Genomic DNA, 18,827 nt, shown 5'->3' with positions numbered 1-18,827 from the left:
TCTCCAGCTATTGGAAAAGGAATGAGAAGAACACCATGGCCATCATAAAGGAGTAGAGTTGTGTGTGCAGCTTGCCATGACAATGCGGGAACACGTCCCACGGGCTCCCTAGCAGAACTGAGGGGTTTATCTTTTTCAAATACTGCCATGTCCTCAAAATCCAACAGGAACATGCTCAGTTCTGTGATGCCCCCAAAGCCTTAATTCTGCCAGAGTCCAGGCTGGGCCAGTATCAGTTTGAAAAGCAATTAACCTCATGAGAGTGGGCAGCTCTGGGATTGCAAGTCTGCTCAGGAATTGATCCCTTTGCTGGGAAAGAGTTAAAATTTACTCTCTTCTATCATTGATGGGACTTGCCCTCTCTGGTTTTCTATCATGTCTAACACAATGACACCTTGGTGTCCAGAAACACAAACATTAAGCAAAATTGTCCCTGGTGAAGGGAATGTATTTATTACGTTTGGGTTTTTTCCCCCACTGGTTACAGTGCAGAGTTTGCTTGTAAAAGAACTTATCAGTCCCCATGCACAGCTGAAAGAGCACATATTCCAAAATCCAGTGGCCTGTCTGTTCTTTCCAACCCTTGGAAACCTGAACTAGGATATTTTCTCTAATGGCAGATGACCCACAGCTTCCAGTTGTCAAGTTTCTTTAAAACGTCAGCTGAGGTTCTCAACATCATCAGTCATTTTTAAAAATGTTAGTCCTCTTCCCTGGGACACTGGCTGCAGATGAGTCCACTCAGGAAGAAATCAGATTCCCTATTTGAATTAAATACATTGTGTTTCTGCAGTAATGACACTGGATACTGGACTGACCTTCCTCAATGAAACAAATGCTTGTCCATTTAACAAAATGAAATGCTTTGACCTTACCCCAGAGGAATCATGATTTGTTGTTAGCCAGCCAAGAGACATTTCTGTCACACAGGAAAGATTTAAAGAAAACTTTGTGGTTTTGATTTGCTCTTTTTTTTTTTTTTTTTTGTGGGAAGGAGGCAGTCCAATTTCACCTATTACTTCAAGGAAAAATACTGTACAACTGCATTAAGGCAGATGTAAACATTTAACTTAATATTGAAATTTAATTGAAATATTGAAATTTGTACCAAAATAAAGCCATTGAATCCAAGATATAAAAAGGATAACTATCTTTTCATTGTTTCTGATTTATTCCTAACTCTGACTGTATTCTCTTTTTTCACAAAATGGAAAATCACTTGTATAATTCCAGCCTACATTTCCTGAGAATGAGTACAGAGAGAGATTCATTATTACTTTTCATACATACTTTTCACAATGTAATTAATCCAGTTAAGGACCTAATACTTTCCCTGAAATATTTATATGCATATGAGCTTTCACATAAGCATAACTGTAGCATCGCAAAAATGCCTTGTACTGCTAAAATGGAAATTCCCTGACATGTCTGTGAACATGCACATCTCCCTAAACCTCCATGAGGGTTGTTTATACTCAATTACTCCATCAGCCAAGTTAAACTGCTGGACTGTATGAATTGAGACCATTGTTTCCTCCAGTTTCACGGTATCGAGCGAAATAGTCACGAGAGTGAGGGAATTAATTCATATGCAGCTTCTAAGTGCCTGTTCTGAGCACTGCCCCTCCAGATTATTTTTACATGTGTGGCATTGCACTGAATACACACCTCCCTAATGCTGGGCTGATTTTCATTTCAGACTTTAAGCACGAGTGTTGTTGGATTCAATTCAGTTTATAGAGCTGTGGACATAAATGTTGCCAGGGCTAAAGTGCCAAGCTAACCAACAACATGTGACAGAAATTAGCCCCATTGCAGAGTGCAGATCTGGCAGTGAATGGGATTTGGGAACCTGTGCAGAATGAAAATCTGAATTTTGTGTTGCAAATATGGGAAAGTCCTGCTGAGGAAATAGCTATCAGGAATAGAAAAATGTGGAAAGAAATGTTCTTTTTTCCCCCCAACATTCTAGACTCTTTTTATCTGCTAACTGTTCAATAATAATTTTTAGAGCTATATTTATCAGAAATGACAATTAGCATGTTTTATCCCTTTAATACTGTTAGCACACAGTAGCAGTAAGCTACTATTTTAAATGCAGCAAAAAGTTTGGAGGTTGTTTGTTGTTTGTTTGGCTTTTTTTTATTGGTTGGGGTGTTTTTTTCTAATGATTTTCTGTGTTTAAATAGAGCAAATATATATGTGCAAACTGAATCCTTTGTCAGCGCTATTTTCTGTGTGTGCTTGGTTTGGAGTGCAGAGGAATAGCTGGGGTATGACTTTGGAAACTTGCAGGAGCCATTTAAACTCCCCTTGCAGCACCTTGTGCCACAGCAGCATCTACCAGTGCCCTGTTGGTGTGAAGTCAAGGATGGACACAACAAGGGATACAGTGGGTGTGTAATTCAGCAGTCCAAAACCAGCCACAGAATCTTTCTCACTTGTTCCTAATCCTAAAGGATGCATTTGTGCCAAAGAGCAAACCCAAACTGGACATCAACTCTACACCTGAGTATCACCTTCTTTAGACTGGGTTGGGCAAAACTAGAAACTTTTCTGCACTTTGCAGGCTGCTTTGCACTTTGAATAGCAGGGTCTATGTCTCCATTATCTGTTTCACAATCTGGGTGTCAGAGTGAGCCAGTTGGGTTTGCCCAGGCTGTGCTGGCCAAGAGAACATGTTTTGTTTGCCCAGCACAGGGCTGGTTGGGTGCCCTTGGCTGTGTTGCTCCAGAGATGTGAGCAGGTTTCATGTCGCAGGAGTGAACACAGGAAGACACTTCTTGGTCACCCAAAGCCATTTAAAGGTCCCTGGGAGACACAGGTCTCCCTGTGCTCCCTCCCTGGTGCTTAAACCTCCAAAACAAAGCCAGATGATCCATCCTCCAAACCTGTCTTGTTTCATGTGAGCATGTTTTTCTGATAAGGTAGATTACAGAACAAAGGGAAAAGCACTGCTTCAGCCCTCTCTCCTCCCTTTAATTATCAGTGGCTGGAGACACAATTAATTTTGGAATTAAGACTGTCTGCTTTCATAAAAACATATCCTTCCTTGTCTGGCTACACTTGGTTGTTTTTTTTTTCCCAAGCAATGTTAGCAATTATCTTCTGGGTCGCCTCTCAGTTGTCAATGGGCTGTCTGTGTGCCCCTCTGTTCCTGCAGTGTTTACAACAACTGGCTGTTTGTGACACAATGTGGCACAGCCAGGAAGAAAAAAAACAACCCCAAAATGCTTCAGCAGGGCTGCAGAGGCTGATATGATGGAGTAATTACAGATGTCATACAACCTGATAGCATCTTTGCAACACAGGGCCTCCTAATGAGAATGGTAACACTCGGAGCAATTGTTTCAAGTCTTGAACGTGGCATAATTATGTAAAACAAACCCCCAGATCTGAGCTAACTAAATCCCTGACTAAAAGGCATGAATTTCACAAGCTTCAAAGAAGTCTTAGAAAATGCTGTCATGACCCACTCTGCATGGTTCTAAGGGAAGGCATTCAGGAAGAAGATGATTCAGGAATGGTGACACAGACAAGGATAAAACTAAAAGGGCAGGAATTTCCTGCTGATAAAATGCATTCACCACTGTGGAGATTGGAGTTCTTCCCATAAAGTCTCTGCTCAGACTGGAAGAAATGACACCTAAGGCAGGTGGGGGTAGGATAATTCTGCCTCCATGTGGTGCCTGATCTCCCCTTGAGAGTGCCCCAGGGCTGAGTGCCACTGCAGCCTAGTCCTTACAATAAGATCTAAAAAGAAAGGCTGGGACTGGAATCATGACTGTCCAAGTAAATTAGAGGTGTGCTGTAAATTGCAATAGGCTTACACCAGGATGCTGTCAATGAAAATACAATAACCCGGTAGCTTTGGCCAGCCAATCCATTTCTCTCTTGTTTTAATCTCAGAAATGCCCCTGCTATGGTCTAGTCCTGCCTCTCTGATTGCAGCCTGAGGGGCAGTCTTTTCCCTTTGGATCTGGACAGAAGGAGGAACGTTTTCAGAAGGAATACAAATAAAAAGCACATTTTACGCCGGGAGCTGAAGCTCATTATCATTATCAAAATGATAATTCCACTTTTCCTAGAAAATGAGCACTTGGCTGGCCTAGGAATCTCACAAATTTCTGGGACAGGGTCTCTGCTAGCCAGCACGTGCTCTTACCAGATTACAACATCAGATTATCATTCCAAAATTTCACTTTCTGATATGGTGATGTGGTGATTGCCTGTAAAACAAAACTTCTAGATACACTGGCTCATTCAATGCATCTCATAATTTTATATCCTTTTGTTTCCTCATATTTGAATTTCTAGTAGGCCTTCTAATGATACAGTATTATTAGCCCCATTTTATATTTTTGAGTTTCCCTCTCTTTCTTCTAAATCCCTATGTGCTTGTGAACAACCCAAAGGCAAGTTCAAAGAGGAAAGGAATTTGGTGATGTAAATGTAGCCACTGTCCTCCTTCAGAAAGAGCAGATTATTTACACTATGACCAATATCTTTCAAGAAAATTTTGTTTTTCCTTACAGTTACAGTTCTATTCTACTCTGCCAAAACCCCCACTGTCACAGGTAAAACAATGTCTTTGTAATTTCTTATCTAGTGGAATGCTTTTTTTTTGGTGTTTTTAGTTTTTCTTTCATTTTTATTTTACACTTCTTACTACAGTCTTAATTACAAAGTGTAAGGCTTGATTAAACAAGACAGCACTCAATTTTATAAGGCAGTTGGGCTACCTTGATTAATGGAAGTAATTTACAGATACAACTCAAGGTTTTAGTAGCAGCAGCCCAATGATTATCCACCACAGTAATAAAACTTTTTTTCTTTTTTTTTTTAATAAAGTGATGGAGTAACTGTAAAAGCCAAAGTCAGCAAGCAGGAAGAAGGGCTCAATATGTTATATTTAGGACTAAGAAACACGTAAAATTAGAAGGACATTTGCTTTCCATAAGCTATTGCATACAAAGGACACACAAAAAAAGTAGAAGAATTTGATGTTTCCATCAGGGTTTGTTAGGTCAAGTAATCCATTCAGAAGCTATCCAACAGGAGCATCTGAAACAGGTTTTTTCATCCAGTGCCCTACTGAATGGTGTTCTCTGCTCCCCAAACCTTCAGTTATACCTGGAAGCTACTTCCATTAACCAGAGTAGCCCAACTCACTCATAGAGAGAGGTGTCTTTTTAAATCAAGACTTATACTTTGTAGTTAAGACACTAAAATGTAAAGTAAAAATGAAATAAAAGCACAAAGAAGTGCAGGCCAGCAGTAAAAAAAAGATTGTTTTACCTAATGAAAAAGACATGCTGAAAATGCAGCATTTTCTATTGAATCATGCCTTAAAATAAACAGAGGCTTATAAATGCCAAGCTGAAACAGAGTAATGCTTTGTCTTAAAATCAGAGTTTAATTTACCCAAGGGAGAAAAAAAAATTGGGGCAGATTCCTTCTGCATCTGATGATAAGCTCTCATTATTTCAGGCTATCTTCCAGGCAGAAGAAGAGAGCAGAGCAAATGTAGCAGAGCAAAACAAGGAGGGAAAAAGTGTAACTTCACAAAAGTGCCTGACCCTGTACCTGTAGTAACAAGAAATCACATCTAGCTGCTGGAGATGTTCCTTTTGATGAATAAAATACAACACAACCACTCTTTCCATATAGCAACATGATTTGTCACTGCAGTTGTATACTGATGCAATTCACTGCTGTCACAGATTCTTGGCAGCAGGGTTGAAAAAATATGATCAAGCTCAATGATAAGTACATGTCAAACAAAGGATGCTGATTTGCCTGGCTGAGTGGGATGTAAATTCCCAGTCTGCAAGAGAGGAAAATGATCCTTCAGCATCAGGTCCCACAGTGAGGAATTACCTGGGCATCGGACAGATCCTCTGTGACTGGAGGGAATACCTACACAAAACAGATTTCTGGGATTTGCAGCACTAGGGTACAGATCTGGGATTTGCACATGGAGATCAGCCCAGGGAATGGAGGGCAAGGCTAGGGAAAGAGTCCTGCTTTAGTAGGATGACACAATTATTTAAGGCTAGGAAGGAATTTGGGGCCAAGTGTGACTGCACCAGAGGTGAAGGAAAATCTCACTGCAATCCTTGAAGCAGCAGCTTGGCCAGGCCAGCAGGATTAACACCTCCAGGTTCTGCAAATACATCATCAGAACTTTAAGACTCAAACTTCTCAGAACTTTGTTTTCATCTTTTGGGCAAACTTTGTGTGCCAACAGCAGAGTTTTGACTAAATGAAGCTTACCTACACTGTCTTCTAGAAGACCAACACCCAAGAGCAGCAGTAGTTCATCCTGGATGTTACCAAAGGAGCTCCAGTTCAGGTCAATCCTTTTAATTTGCAAGCTTTGGCATTCAGCCAAATAGTTGTGACTTAATAGGAGTTGTAAGTTAAAATTAAAATCCTGCATGCCTGTCTGTTTCAGTTCTTATCCCACACTTCCTCCCTGGGCAGTACACTCCATTCTCACTGCTGGATCCTGGATGCTGTTTCTGGTCTCCTTCAACTTGTGGCAACCCCTACTTAACAAAAACCCAAACATGCCACAGTGGAACTATTTGAAAATAGCTGAATATTCTTCTAAGTCTCCAAAGGATTTCAGTTCAGAGCCTTAGAGGTAGAATAGAAACAGTGCACAAGCTCAGCAAACTCAAAGTCTTGGAGATGTATGGAAAATGGAATAGAGCATATTCCTGAATCCAGCAAAAAGAACTTTAGAGGAAGCCTAGGGCTGAAAGTCCAAGTTTGAATGCTTTTTTTGAGACATTTTATTGCCTTAATTCAAAGAACAAAAGGGATTCTGATACCTGTTCAACCAGGGGATTAGAAATAATCGATAACTGCTGTGCTTGTAATTATTTGAACTGCATGGAAAGGAAACAATTTATGTTACGTAGCATAGGCCAGCACTTATAAAAAAATACTTATATGTGCTGCAACTACTGAGGACGACTCTGAAAGACATTAGCAGCAATAATTTCAATCACAGATCAACTGTGAATTTTTCCTTTGCTTTTTTATTTACATTCCTTTTCCTCTTCCAGGCTTTTTCTTCCCTTCATCTTTTTTTCTGCCTCGCATTTCTATTCAAACAAGTTGGACAAATGTTTTAAGCAATAAAATGTGTAGCAAAGTCAGTATCTGGCAGCTCCTTGTCCTTTTGCACAATGAGCATACACTCTGTTTTCCACTGTGACCTCAAAGCCTTACAGACTTGGGAATCTGTGCTTTTGTAAACCTATACAAACAAATAAATAAACGTATTTTAAAAAGGATCCAGTTGCTCTCTGAAGAGCTTAGGACCAAAAGAGTTTTCTACTTCATACTCTCCAGCAAACAGATAAAACAGAGATCAGAGATACAAACTGAGAAATTCTGAGCCTGATACTTCCAAAAATTTGTTATCTAATAGCTTTAAGTGCGAATATAACATTTATTATTCCCTGCGAACACTGTGTAAGGAGTTCAGAAAATTTGTTAGAAATTCTTATTTTAAGAAGATTTAAGACTTCATAAACCTGATAACAAAGCAATAGGGGTAAGACAACAAGTTTCTACCCTTGATTACTTTCCTGTTTTAGTGTGGTGCTCCCACTGTGACCTGCACCAGACATTTATCTCCAAGAGAGGAATAGAGAGAACTCAGAGCAAATGATTAAAGCTGATGTCTCCTTTGTCCAGACACGTGCATGGGCTTAATCAGCTCCATGTCAGCAGTCTCCCCATCCCCATGAGAGCCTGGCAGATCCCTGTCCCTGTCTGTGGGCAGGATGGAGGTGGGATGGAGTGAGCAGGGAGAACTGATGGATCCCTGCCACAGTCCCAGCACCCTGCAGTGCTCACACAGTGTCCATGAACAGGATGGCTTTGAGTGTTGAGCTGTCCATCTCCACATCAGTCCATCAGGAAACATATTGTGGCAATGGAGGTTCTGAAAATTTCCCAATTCAGCTTACACACCGTGACCTAAGAGGATTTTTTAAAGCAACACCTATTAGGCTTGCTCTATGAAAGCACTGACTGTTCCAGGCCAGGATTTTCCTCAGGGGCAGAAGCTAAACAAAAACCTGTAACTGAATCTCCAGCATCCACTCTCTCCCCATGAAAAACCCCAGCAATGTTGTAGTTTGAAATGCAGGAAGAAAAACAGTTAGCATAATAAATGGTTCTGGGTTCAATGTTGAGGGTAATATTGGGTTCTCCCCTGAATAAAAGCATCCCAAGAGGATGAAATGCTAGGACAATAAATATTATGTTTTAAGAGGAGGAGAGGCAGAACTGCCAGCTGCCTTAAATTGAAATCCAGGAAAAATCCCATTTCTTCTCCCTATTCCTATATAATTTAGTATTTCAAGGCCCAAATGAGGAATCGTATTTATGCACAGAATGCAAAGAAAGGCACTGAAGAAAATGCATGACTGGAAAACTTTAAGTAGCTCAGGTAATCTAGAATCAAACTCAAAAAATTTAGTTTCAGATTTATAAGTTTACAAAAATTCAAAGTGTGAGAGAGATGAATAAAAATTACAACAGTAAAAATTACAATTGTGTATCTGAAATGAAAACCCATTTCTTTATAAATTCCTTTAATTTGCTATAGTTCTATGATAAAATTTGTAATGAGATACTGAATGAGAAAATTTCTTTTCAAACGGATCTTTTATGGGCTGTAAATAACAGGAAGTTTCCCTTTCATTTCACAGGAGAATATGGTTATGAATGGCATTATTCTCAACCATAAACATAAGGAGGGTTCTTAATTCAGGAAAAGCAGGATAAGAAAGCTCCTAGACCATCACAAAAATCCAGATATAAAATATATTTTTGGCTCAAACATGAGGGACTAAAGAGAAGGAACAACAGGGAGTGTCTTGACCCCAGTGTTTAAACAGTGCTCATATGGAAAGTGGCAGATGGACAATCCTGTCCCAGCAAAATGTTCCTTAAAATTCTTTCTATTAAAATTTCTTTTAATTGAAAATTTAAATGATGGTGAGACAAAATTATCACTACGTTTTTAAATGTTGCTTTTGGAGTACTGGTGCTTTTTGTCATACTGAGAGAAATACGCTTGTCAAATGATGTCATGTTTAATGAACTATTATCATCACCCATGACAGCTGAGTGATGCATATTCCAGCAGTTTGAAGAAAGCAAGAGGTCACAGCATTTCACCTAAAATATTCTGAATTCCAAGTGATGCTGTATGTAAATAGCACATACAGCCAGATATACACATAGCAGAAAGTCTGCCAGGTTTCTTTCAAATTTTTTTGACGCAAAGTGAATTTTGAAGAATAAAAATAAGGGAAAAAAAATCCACATAAAAAGTAGGGAAATCAAGCTTCCCCTACTTTTTAAGTCTCAGTTGACAGTTGAGTCCTACAAGTAACAAATTTCTATTTCTGCCTGATCCTGCCATTGGTAACAGTCCTATGTTTGAGACCCTGGAATCTGTTACCCATAAAATGACATTGATCCAACTCAGAATTGCCAGAACTGAATCAGATGGGAAAGCACAAACACAAAAAATAAAGCAAGAGAGCTCCAAGTTTCCACTGATGTTTTCAATAATTAGAAGAACAGAAAGCTATGTTTTGGAAAACAAACAAAATCATTTCTGTTTAAAGAATGATGCTGTCACCTTGCTAACAGCTTCTCAAGAAATTAATCATGTGTAAGGAAGGAGAGATTATTTTCTTTCTAGTCAAGAACTGGTGAGTCACCACTGCTGGGGCTTGCCAAGAAGCAATTGCTACACTCATCCTTCTGCTTTCTGTCAGATTTTTTTCCACAGGAACATCATGCATTTCACAGACCTACTGCCTTTTGCACCTGAGACACCTTTTTACCTACTATTCCCTTTTCAAGTATTTTTGTAACAGGTTCAAAAGACAGTGTGGAAAAAGTAGACTCCCTTCCCTGGATCCTCCCAAACCTTTCTCTGTGGAATCAAGGCAGTTTTGCTCAGATTTGCATCACCCCACATCAGCCAGGATTTATGTCTGGCATGTCTGAAAGCTTTCTGGAGTATGAAAATCCTTCTTTAAAAAGAACAAAAAAAGCAGGGAGAAAGAAAACTCACTGAGCAGTAGAAACTACCCAAGTAAAGCAGGCTGAAGGCTGAGGTATGTGATTTAATTGGGGATGTATTTAGGCTAACAGGAAATGCCACTGATAAGAAGTTAAGGACTAAATGGACAATGTCTTCTAAGGGATTTCAAATTCTTTGATGGGCCCATAAGGCAGAAGTCCCCTTACAGTCTGTGCTGCAACCAGAGTTAATTATGGATTTATATATGTGGAGAAAAGCCTTGATAGTTATCTGTAATAAGCCTAAATTGGAGAGAGACAACCTGAGGTCAGAGAAGTTATTAGTCTGCCACAGAGAACTTGTAATGAAGCCAGAAAATGATGTGTGTTTAAAAACCCACCTCCCCCTCCTTCCCAATTTGGGGCAGCTCTGCCTTCATCATCCTTACTTCCTTGCTGACTTGCACAAATCAAGGCTTTCCCTTTTCATAATATCTGTTAAATTTTCTTCCCCTTTTCCATACAGCATCCTGATTTAACAATCACTCTGTTACCCACGCTGTCACACGCTCTCACAGACTCAGCTGAAAAGGCAGCTGGCTGGTGACATAGGAATTTTTCAGGATATCACTGTGTTCTGAAGAAGGTCTTCCTCAGACAGGGAAAAAAGGGTATTTGGAGGCCAACACCAACTGCTCACCCAGGCAAGCTGCCAGGATTTACCTGGGTGAGTCTCTGCAGCTCTGCCAGAGGATGCAGGTCACAGCCTGGGGGAGTTCCAGCTGTGATGTAAAAGTGCTAGAAAAGCTCTGGAGATAGTGGATTGAATGCCAGTTTTCTGTTGCATTGTCAGAAACATGAGGTATCTACACGTGAACAAATTATTCACCCTGGGGCTCTCTAACTTAATTTTCTGTATGCATGATAAATCAAATTAAACATCTTATCTTTCCAAAAAGTTACTTTACTGCATTTCCAAAGGTGCAGCTAGATCAGCTGACTTTGATTTCACCAGGGACCTACATTGTACAGAGAGTGCCTGCCAAACCTGAGCACACACACAAACACACACACACAAAAGTGTTTAAGTGCCTGTTCTAAAATGAGGGGGAAAAAAAAGCCCAGTCTTCCTGGTTTAAAATGTTTGATACTCTTCACATTCGGAATGGGCAGCTTTCAAGGGAGAAATTTAAACAAAAATAGTGGTGACAGAGCAGGGCTCTCAGGCTGGGCTCAACACCATTCTCTCAACCCAGGGTAGCATGTGCAGAAGCTGGGTGCTCAAACTACACTGAGATTTGGGTAATGGTCATACAAAATTCAGAAGTGCCAAGGTTTAGGTTAGAGGACCTCTGAACACCCAAAGCAATCCCGGCAATGAATTCTTCCTCTTGCCCAAAATAAAGAAACTCAAGGAGGCATTGTTCTGTGCCATGCTGGACTGGGGGCTGTGTTGGGAACTGGGCTCCCCCTGCACATCCACCACTTCAGGGAAGATCCAGGTACGATCCCCATGGCTTGCTCAGCCCTTTTTGTCTGCCCTGTATCTGCTTACAAGGGTTTTAATGATTGCCAACTGGAAGGGTGGTTTTGTTAGAAAGCACAGAGGAATGGAGCATAAAACTTCCTTTTGCAGATTCCCACTAATTGCTTTCCAGAGTTTTCCTGTCCAAAGGGAAAAGTAGTGCTTTTCTCTTTCCCTTTTAGTGAAGCCATTATTTCAATTTAAGTTATGAGTGGGATAAAATCTACCTTTAAATAAGCAGGTAAATAGAAATGTTTGAAGAGCCTGGGTTTACGGATCAAAATCTTCAGAGCCAGGAGACTGCAGTAATATGTGCTTCCATTAGAAACACATGTGCTGAATTTTAGGCAAAATACTTCTGTTTCCAATACCACCAGATACTAGAAATAAATCAACCATTAATTTTTAGGTCATTGAGTTAAATGAGCACACTTGCTAAAGAATCATTCCTAACATGAAAGAACATTTTTTGGTAACCTATAAGCCTAAGATTTCATTTTCTTGTGGCTAGTTGCTCATGTAATGAGGGAGAATATGAGGGAGAATATATTTTCCCTTCAGAAAATATCTAGGTCTGTGCAAAGTCTTCATCTGAGACTCACATTAAATGCTGATTTCATCTCTAAGAAATTATATCAAGGCTTGTACAAATCTGTTTCTAAGCCTTGCAATTCCCATGAGTGATAGCATTTTAAATGCAGTCAATTAAAGACCGTTCACCTTTCTTGTGAAAGATACAGTAAAAGTTAGCAACAAAAATCAATTACCTGTTTCAGCCTTTGATTCAGAAAAATCAATGCCAAACTGCAGGTGTGTTCTGCTGCATTTTGGACTGTAACCTTTTGGGGTTTTTGAATGGAAGAGATGCCAGTTGGATTATAAAGCACTTAACACATTTGCAAAGATATCTGAATTTTTTAGTGCCAGGAACAAATGCAGATTTTTACCATCTTAACCTATGTATATAAATTATTTCCTCTGATTTTTTTACTGGATCTGTAGATCAAAACTCGTCTGAATCATTCCAGTGCCAGGATACACTTCTAATTCTCAATTGCAGTAATGGAGCAAGCACAACCCAAAAAAGGATGTTTCAACAAAAAATCTGTGCCAAGTAATGACCAGGTTTAGCTTTATTTAGTTTATGCTACCTGATAAGGGACAGCCAATGGCACAGTAGTGATGTTACACAAGGCAACTCTGTCCCTAAGTTCTTTTGATGCAATGATTTTTTTTTTCCTTTAATTTACCAATACCTCCATAAAAAAAAGAGGAAAGAAAAGCAACCAGAAGTGTTTTATAGCTGAGTAAGAATGGAGAACTTTAATTTCTATAATTGTGTTCTGGAAAAGTTACGTACAGCCAATCACCAGGTTTGTGGTAAATGCTCAATAACACTGATAGCAAGAGAGAGTCATTACTGCTATCTGGAACCAAAAATGCCAAAAACTAGTGCCCCCCAAACTGAGAAGGGAATAAAAATTCCATGAATTACAGAGCTTATCTGCCATTATGCTTCATACACAGTCCCTGCATTTAATTCAGAAAAAAGTCAAAGTACAACTGGTGAGTCAAGTCTCTGACCTCACTTAAATCTTTGAACGAATCTTATGATTATGGCACTTCCTTATGGCTGTTCTAATTTGTGAGTTATAATCATGACTTTCCTATTATAAGTTGTTTTTTTAAAACGCATATTTGGATTAGCAATAATATATAAAGCCTATGTGTCCCCCAAAACAAAGATAAATCCAGAATATTCCATGGGGTATATCTTGTGATTAAAAATACATTAATTGGCTTCTAGGATAATATCCTAGGTACTGGAAAATAAGGAAAACAATGGGGCTGTTCTGATGGCTACAGGAGAGCCATTCATTACTTTTGTTGCATTAATTTCTTCTGGTCAAACCTGGTACCAGTCCACAGTAGCTACAGAATCCACAATCACTTTCCAAAAAAAGCACAATCTCCTCTATAGCACCTGAGTAAAATTGAATGGCTCCTATGAACTGCTGATTTTCTTAATTTTGTAAAAGATCACTGCTTCAGAAATCCTGGAGAGAACCACAGAATCATTAATATTTGGAAGGGATGCACAGAGATCATCTGGCCCAGGTTCCTGTTCAAAATACATCCTAGGCAAGATAAGGCTTGGTCTTATCAAATGGGGACTCTTCCACCTCCAGCTGTCCCACTGCCCCATCCCCCTCACGATGACAAAACATTTCTCTGTTGCTCCTCTGTTCTGTCACAGGGATGAATTTTTTTCTACACCCTCCCATCAGGTGGCTGCAGACAGCAGCAAGGTTTCCCCTAAGCCTTCCCTTTTCAAGCCTTCCCTTTTTATTCCCCAGTGCCAAGGATACGTCAGGTACCTGAGCCCTAAACACCTTGGTGATACTCTGCCAGACAGATGGAACAGCTGCAGAATAAAATGCCACATGGGAAAAAAAATTGCATTTGGTTAAGAGGGAAATAAATGAAAGTTTCCAAGTACTAAAGAGAAGTTATTTCTCAGAGGAAAGGGGTGTCCGATATGCCCTCAATGCTCTCACATCTTTCAGAAGTACTTGAGCACCACAGGGGTTTCTGTGGCACATCTGAGTGGTGGAAACCCCTTTCAAAATGCATCATTATTCAGAGTTACACAGCAGAAGGTACAAGCTGTAATGCTTACAGTAAGCTCAGAAACCCTTCCTCCACCTGAGCAGGGAACTGAGGCACACAGACCGTGCAGGCAAACCTTCATCCAGCATCAGATCAGGAAAAACAGCCTTACTGCTAATGGGAAATCCATGACCATCTAAAGGGACATCCTAACCCAGAAGCAACTTCTCTTTTACAGGATGGTTTTTACTTATCAATACAAAATAGGGATTTATAGACACACAACAGTGGATACACAGGTGTCCAATAATCATATTAGAAACATTCATAGACAGCCTGTAAAAACCCAGTTATTTGCTATTGTTGGTACTCTCTCTCAAACCCAACCTTCATCAATGCAGCTCAACCATACAATAACACATCTCAATCACATCAAATCTTCTAAATATGCAACCCTGCATCAGACCTCAGAAATTAACAGCAATATGAGCAACCTCTCAATGGCCCAGGTGGTGTTCTTGGTCAAAACACCACATACCTATATTACATTTCTATTAATAATTTGCTATTTTGTTTTATAGATAGAAATTAATATTCTAACTTCCTACAAAACCGCATAGATAAACACACTTCCCTCAAATTATTAATATTTAGTAGTAGCGTTGTTGAAGACCTCGGGAGTTCCACACATTAAGCTCTCAATTTAAAAACAAACAAACCAGTCAAATAATCCCTAAGAATGGAGAAACCATCCCCGGTTTATGCTAAAATAAAATTGCAGTTCTGAAATTTAAACCAGGTTTTTTGTGTGAATGAAGACAAAATGGTCTTATTAGCAGCTTGGTCATTTGTTTTGATATTACCAGCATCTCTCCAGGACATGGATAATTAACACTCAGGGAGATTTGGATCACTTCCAATATGTCTGTGCTTTAGTAATGCCTGAAGCCTTTTAGATACCGAAAATTATCATTATTATATTCCTGTCTTCCTCTTAAGTAATTGATCTTCAGACTGCAACCAAATGATCACAGTTGCTTAATTAGTCTCAGATTTTAGGAAAAAGAGCTTGATCAGTATTTATGCATTTTAATAGGCACTTTTAAGATCATCTCCAACATGGTGCAATTTGCCAGCGGTTGCATTACAAATGTCACACTCCCATCAGCCTTATCAGAGAGACTCAACATTTGATTTTAAAATTCTCCTCTAAATATGCACTTCAATGAAACTGTCTGACCTGTTTATTTATTCATTATTACTGATTCAGAATTAAAGAATTCAGAATTCCAAAAAGTTCAGGTCAAAAGACCATATATTCCTTCTTATAGAAATTCAACCAGATTTTTTTTTTTCTAGCCACACAACATGGATACAAAAATACATTGAATGGGGTATCTCTATACAAACAGTTTTGGCCAATGACTTTAGGTCATTAGGAGCTAGCTCATGTTACTGTTAATTTCCTAGCTACAGAGAAATGTTATGAATTTAAGAAGCTTAAGTGCTTATTAGCTCAATCTTTGACAATTTAGCAATAATTTAGTCAATTATTGCATAGGGGTTTAATGCCTTTAATGGTACCATGCCTTTAATAAAAATCATTTAATCCAGCTGAACTGCAAATTCAGTTTTTCCTGAAGAGGGTCACAATTCAGTACCATTCTTCCCTATTTTTATCTCTTTATCAAAGACAGTCCAGCTCTACAACTCCCAAAGCATCTACTTTCCACAGAGTGCAGATTTCCTAGGGAATGGAATGTGAAGTATTTGCAGACTTCTTGCACATGGAAGTATGATAAGAATTTCTAGTCTCATTGCTGGAAAGCAGTGAGTGCTGAAACAAAACAAAGTATTATATAAAATAAATGTTACTTCCAGGGGCCTGTTCTGCTGTTATCAGCAAGGATGCACATTCTTTGCTAAAGTGTGGTTTCAGCACAACAACAGAGCAAGTCCCCCAGGTAAGAACCTTGAAGTCATAGATCCACAGGATGGTTTGGGTTGGAAGGAACCTCAAAGATCTTCCAGTTCCACCCCTTGCCATGGGCAAGGACACCTTCCACTATCCCAGGTTACTCCAAGCCCTGTCCAGCCCTGAGCTCCTGAGGCCAGGTTGGATTAGGCAGCCCTACAGGTGCCCCACAGCCCCAGAGCAGCCTCAGTGAACTGCACTGTGCAGCATCAACCTGCAGACTGCAACAGAAGAGCCCTTCAGAGCAGATTTCCCAGTCTCACCTCTCAGACTGGGTCAAGTTGCTTGCTTGGGTCTTGCAAATTTAGCTGAGAGTATTTGTTGGGATGGAGATTACACACCTCACCTTCCTCAGACGCCTCTCACAGCCCTTCATGGTTCTCATAGGAAGTACTTTTCCCTTTCAAATATTTGCAAATCCCTTTGGCTGCAAGTTGTGTCTGCTGTGCACCTCCAAGAAGTGCCTGGCCCTTCACACAGTGAACTCTCTCCGTGTCCTGAACAACTGCAGCAAAAACAACCATTGCATACCTAAAACTGCTCAAGTTACTACCAAGACAATCACCACACATGTGATGCCTGGAAAGGCTGACCTGGAACAGAGACTAGACAGAGCAAAAGGAATGAAATAGGTATTTATGGAAAGGATGGACTTTGGGCAGTGCAAGAGCCCAGCTGGGGCTACACCCAAATCAAACGGGACATTCAGGGATATCTGCACTCTGGTCATGAACCCAGATGTTGTAAACCATGAGCAACCTGATCACTGGACACAGGCACTACCCAGACTGAAACCTCATTCCCCTTAAATCCAGTTTTTCAAAAGACTATTTTTAATGCAAGAATTCTGTGAAATTAGCTCAGTAAAAAAGTAACTCTGCTTAAATAGAACTTTGTTTCACACACGGATACACTGAGGTCATACCCAGATCTCTGTAAACATGTGGGTGCTTGAGGGGTACAAACAGTAAGAGATAGGAGTTTCCACAATAATTGAATACAGACAAAACAATTTACTATGAGCATCAACTGTAGAGACAGACACAGGAACATGACTTTGGCACTCTTCAGAAAAGGACCTGCCACTGGACTAGCATGAATATAAAATTAAAGCTTCAGAGTAAGGGATGCCAGACTCACTGCCAGCTTTTAGTGGATCTTCAGTCCCTTCCATTAATGTTTGTCTTTTTCCATGATATATGTCTTCAGATAGATGTCTTTTAGCTTTTTCACTTAACAGAAGTATTTCTATCGTTCCAGCCACGTCTTGTTTTGTGTATGTAGTAATGAGAGGTCATGAGTGCACTATAAAACAGATCCCTCAGGTCAGGGGGCCTTGAACAAAGGCAAATATTGCTAAAGGCAACATCCCCTTAACTGCTAAGTGAGGGGAACTAGAAAAACACCACATTGTGCTCATCAGAATATTTCTGCCTCCAACAGCTGGAACTTTTCAGTGGAACTATTACTGGAAGAGAGTGGCACAGTAATGTTTTTATCAGTTCACATGGACAGCTACTCGTACAAGCCAGGATCAGGCTGTTGTAGGTGTGCTGGCAAGAGATTTGTGGGAGCAGCTGGAATTGGAAAAACACACTCCTGTGGCCAGCTGTTTGAGTCAGACATTTTGGGCACTTTAGATGGTCTATGACACGTTTGCTTCTTTCTGTTTAAGTCAACAATGGCTTCTGTTACAATAATTTAAAAACTGCAAATTATAATAAGGTCTGAGTTGATTTAATTAAGCAATAATTGACTTTGATGAATGGCTAAAGTAGTTTATCTTCAGGAATGCTTCATTACCCTAGAAGCAAGAAAGAAAAGAACATTGTCTTTTTTCTGATTCTATCTAATAAATTCTCCAGGGAATGAAGCCATCTTGCTGTCTCCTACTGCATAAGCAGTTTTCTTAGGAATTTAGTTTTATATTTAGTTCCAATCACCAGGTGTTTTCCAGAGAATTATGAATCAGGCATCCAAGCAGCAGTAACAAAAATCATTACATCTTTCTGCAGTCAGCAGCAAGGACTCCTCTGATGCTAAGACTGCAGTATATAATTGTGGTTAAGATCCTGCACTAAATTACTGCTTTGTGCCATAGCTGAAATTTGGCACTTTAAGATTGCACTCTTCTGCAAAAAGACCCTTTGTGATCTACCAAAGGTTGCACAAAATTGTTTTCTTATCCCAGTCAGAAATCACACATCAAAATCATACATGTTACAGAGGAAAAAGGCCAGCAGCTAAATGAGGTTATGTTCCCAGATTGCCACTAGGATGGATGTATAATGTGACTTCCACATGACATTTTCCAAAGCAAGCCATGACACTGAGCTCAGTGAGAATCCTCAGTGAGATCAGAGAGAAGGAAAACAGTACCTGACTCCACTTGCTTTATTCAGCAGTGCTGAATGCAGTTTGCTGGATGTGGCAGGAATTTCAGCAGGACAATCCTGAGAGCCTTTCTAAACGACAGGTCTGAACTACTGGCCCTTGAAGAATCTCAGCACCCAAAAAAAAAGTTAAAGAAGCAGCCAAAATACCATGATACAGCAATCCTAGTTCAAGACTGAATCACAAAACATGAACTTCAGACCACATTCACATCACCTTGTGGAGATGATTAATTTAGGTATCACAGCAACCAAGATT

General features: G+C 39.8%; 1 protein-coding gene across 1 annotated transcript in view; it reads right to left on the bottom strand.

Annotated features, from left to right (window-relative positions):
* The window catches only part of LOC116995463 (potassium voltage-gated channel subfamily KQT member 1-like), a 240,416-nt gene extending 221,789 nt beyond the window's left edge, over positions 1–18,627 (bottom strand). The window contains exon 1 of the mRNA XM_033058210.1: positions 18,555–18,627. The gene's annotated coding sequence lies outside the window, so the exon portion shown is untranslated. The remainder of the gene's footprint in view (positions 1–18,554) is intronic.
* Between the last annotated feature and the right edge of the window lie 200 nt (positions 18,628–18,827).

The sequence above is a fragment of the Catharus ustulatus genome, chromosome 4 (genome assembly GCF_009819885.2).
Source record: "Catharus ustulatus isolate bCatUst1 chromosome 4, bCatUst1.pri.v2, whole genome shotgun sequence".
NCBI classification, from domain to species: domain Eukaryota; kingdom Metazoa; phylum Chordata; class Aves; order Passeriformes; family Turdidae; genus Catharus; species Catharus ustulatus.
Note: the sequence above shows the minus strand (reverse complement) of the source record. Positions and strands in the feature narration are given on the sequence as shown.